This window comes from Trichechus manatus, unplaced genomic scaffold (assembly GCF_000243295.1).
Source record: "Trichechus manatus latirostris isolate Lorelei unplaced genomic scaffold, TriManLat1.0 scaffold00162, whole genome shotgun sequence".
Taxonomy (NCBI): Eukaryota; Metazoa; Chordata; class Mammalia; order Sirenia; family Trichechidae; genus Trichechus; species Trichechus manatus.
Genome location: NW_004444098.1, coordinates 125,931 through 129,887, shown reverse-complemented (window position 1 = coordinate 129,887; position 3,957 = coordinate 125,931).

The window sequence follows — 3,957 nt, the reverse complement described above, 5'->3', positions numbered from 1 at the left end:
CCTATACCTCTAGCTAACATGCAATCTTGAGCCTTCCTTTCATATCCTAATATTCTGAACAATAAATCTATATTTACTGTATCCACTTCTTCAGCTCATTGATATTGGGCTTTACTCTCCCCTCCCCTCCTCTCCTCTTTTTTTTTTAAATTGTTGTAATTAAATGAAGTTTACATTTCAAGTTAGTCTCCCATACAAAAATTTTTTTTTTACATAAGTTTTTATGACACCCCAACCGCTCACCCCATTCTGCGACAGCGCACTCCTCCCCTCTGCCCCTGAGTCCCCATGAACATTCAACCAGCTCCTAACTCTCTCTGCCTTCCCATCTCACCTCTGGACAGAAGTTGCCCCTTTGGTCTCTTGTATCTACTTGACTAAGAGGCACATTCTTCACGAGTATCACTTTATATCCCACAGTCCAATCCAATCCCTGTCTGAAGAGTTGGCTTCAGAAATTGTTTTAGTTCTGGGGTGATAGAGAGTCCAGGGGCCGTGCTTTCCGGGGCACATCCAGTCTCAGTCAGACCATTAAGTCTGGTCTTCTTACTAGAATTTGAGTTCTGCACCCCACCTTTCTCCTGCTCCATCTGGGACTCTCTGTTGTGATCCCTGTCAGGAAGGTCACTGGTGGTAGCCGGGCACCATCTAGTTCTTCCGGTCTCAGGCTGATGAGGTCTCTGGTTTATGTGGCCCTTTTCTGCCTCTTGGGCTAATACTTTCTTTGTGTCTCTGGTGTTCTTAATTCTCCTGTACTGCAGGTGATTGGGACCAATTGATGCATCTTAGATGGTCGCTTGCAAGCTTTTAAGACCGCAGACACCACTCACCAAAGTAGGATGCAGAATATTTTCTTAATAAGCTTTGTTATGCCAATTCACCTAGATGTCCCCTGAAAGCATGGTCCCCAGACCCCTACCCCTGCTACTCTGTCCCTCAAAGTGTTCGATTGTATTCAGGAAACTTCTTAACTTTGGTTTAGTCCAGTTGTGCTGACTTCCCCTGTAGTGTGTGCTTTCCTTCCCTTCACCTAAGATAATGCTTGTCTACTATGTAGTTAGTGAATAACGCTCACCCTCCTGTTTCTTCTCATTTTTAGTCATGCCACATCAGCAAATGAAGCAAATGAGCAAATGAAGGTTCCAAAAACTTAACTCCATCCACATCATTAAGGTCGACTCTACTTTGAGGAGGCGGCTCTTCCCCGGTTGTCTTTTGAGTGCCTTCCAATCTGGGGGGGCTCATCTTTTGGCACTATATCAGACAATGATTTGCTGCTATTCATAAGGTTTTTACTGGCTAATTCTTTTCAGAAGTAGACTGCCGGGTCCTTCTTCCTAGTCTGTATTAGTCTGGAAGGTCACCTGAAACCTGTCCACCATGGGTGACCCTGCTGGTATCTGAATATCGGTGGTATAGCTTCTAGCATCATAGCAACACAGAAGCCACCACAGTACGACAAACTGACAGACACGTGGAGCATCTCTTACCTGGACCTTTAATATTGCTTGCCAGATGAATCTTTCTAAGAGGAAAATGTGGCCATGCCACTCCTCTGCTTAAACCTTTAAATAATTCCACATAACCATCAGGAAAAGTCTCAATTCATTAACATGGCTTCCATAGCTCTCTGTGATCTAGCCCTTGCCAACCTTCCCTGCCTCAGCTGTAGCTATTCTTTGCCTTGCATTTTACACTCCAGCCCCACCAAATTGTAGTTTTCTCCACATGCCATTACACTGATTTTTACTTTTTCATTTTTGTTCCAACTGTTCTCTAGCATACCCTCCTCCTTCTCCTTTGTCTGTCAACACTTAGTAATGTTTTAGAAATTTTCTCTAACCAGCCTCCTCTTTCAGTTGGCTCTAGGGTCCCCTTTGGCCTCCCACTGCTTCCTTGACTTACCCCAATCACTAGCTCAGCATCTTAAATAGCAATTGTGGTGTATATATTTGCATGTAAAACTCAACTGAATCCCCACAGGCAGTAAGTTTTTTCTGGCTTTCCTCATGTCAGAACCTCATTACTTTATGGTTTCCTAACCACCCCCGTACCCCCAATTCCAGTTTCAGTTTTCAATCCCAACCTCTACCCCCAGCACATGCAAAATGGATCCCCACTGCAGCAAGTGTAGTCTGTCTGCTTGCCTGCTTTCTTTCTTTGTTCTATCTTCCGTTTATATTTTTCTGTTTTCTGTGTATTTGTTTATTATTTTTTATTATGAAAAATTTTAACCATATACAGAAGAAGACAGAATGCATAATGAACCCCCATGTAGCCATTGGCCCAGCTTCAACAATTATGAATTTATTGCTAATCTTGTTTCATCTCTACCTCCACCTACTTCCCCATATCGCCTGTATTATTTTGAAACAGATCCAAAACATTGTATCATTTCAGCCATAAGCATTTCAGAATATATCTCTAAAGACTTTTTTTTTTTTTTAAATTAAGCCACAATAAAAGGTGGTCTTTCTAAGATGAAAGTTTCCTATTGCTACTCCTCTGCTTAAAAGACTTAATGTCTCCTCCAGTCTAATAAAACCACCACATTAGTTTGGCATTCAAAGAGGCTCGGTGTTTGGTTTTGTATCTGAATTGGCCCTCTCTCTCTCTCTAGCCCCACTGTCCACCATTCTCCCTATTCACACTGTGTCCTAGCTATACCAAACTATTAAGTTAAACCATAAGAAATCACCATTTCTGTAGATGGAAAACAGGTGAACCTCCGGCAACTTTTATATGGCTCAACCTAGTAAAATTTACACCAGCTTCTCTCTTCCTCTCGGTCTTGCTTCACTGGGCCCACACTTCCATAATTGTAATTGTCGACCTGCCCTTTTCCCCAGTGGGTAAACTCCTTGAAGGCAGGGACATGGGCTTTTGTGTGTTCGTCTCTGGATTTCTGATACTTGGTCAATGCTCAATTAGTACTGTTAACCGAATCCATGGTTCTCTCTACGCCAACCTTCCACAGGTGTTTTTCCCACAGGCCATCTCTGAAGTGATGTAATTCTGAACCTACCTGCATGCCTTCTCCTTTCTATCATTATTTAAAGTGTACGAGGGTGCATTATATCCTGTTACATATATTTTTTTCAAAATGCAACTCCGATAAGGGCTGTTGGGGATGCCTTTTTTTCCCCCCACTTCTAGGGCTGCTGTTAAGTGACCCCACAACAGAGCAGCAAGAATATGTTCATGTTCTGCTCTAAGGGCTAAAATCTAGTGTCTCCATTTACTAGATTAGACAATTTAAGAAAAAAACAAAGTCAAGTTTAGCTTCAAGGCAATCATTCTGCTGGTATTCGTTTAAATAGTCTACAGGAAAAAAAAATCCAATTTGTGCTTAAATTTCCCTCATTTTAAAAATGATTTTAAGCTGCAGTTTCAGACATACAAAATGAGTAATTCCTTAGTTTATCCATTTGTTTTGGCAAACCACTCCAAAACGTAGAGGCTCAAAACAACCATTTTATTTTGATCAGGAATTCGTCAGTCGGGAATTTAGAAAGAGTTTAGCTGGGCAGCCCCTCGCAGGTGTACCTGTGGTTGGCTGGGGGTGGGGTTGAGGTGGTGGGGGAGAGGGGTGGCCCTGGCGGTTGTTAGAGAGTCCTTCACTTCTCAGATGGCCTTTTCACTCCCTTCTCAGGTACGTTGGTGCTCAGTGGGCTCTTTTTCCACGTAGTGTCTCATCCTTTGGGGCCTCACCGTGTGGCTTGGGAGTATCACAACATGTTTGGGCTTAGGGTGGTTACTCGTCTTACGTGGCAGCTGGCTTCCAAGAGAGAGAAGCTCCCAGGCCTCCTAAAGGCTTAAGTCTGGAAGAGACACACCATCATTTCTGCTGTATTCTGTTGGTAAACCTAACCAGCCCAGGTCCAAGGGGGTGGAGAAATGGACTCTACTTCTAGATGGGAACAGTGGCAAGGAATGTGTGTTGATTTTTAATTTAAC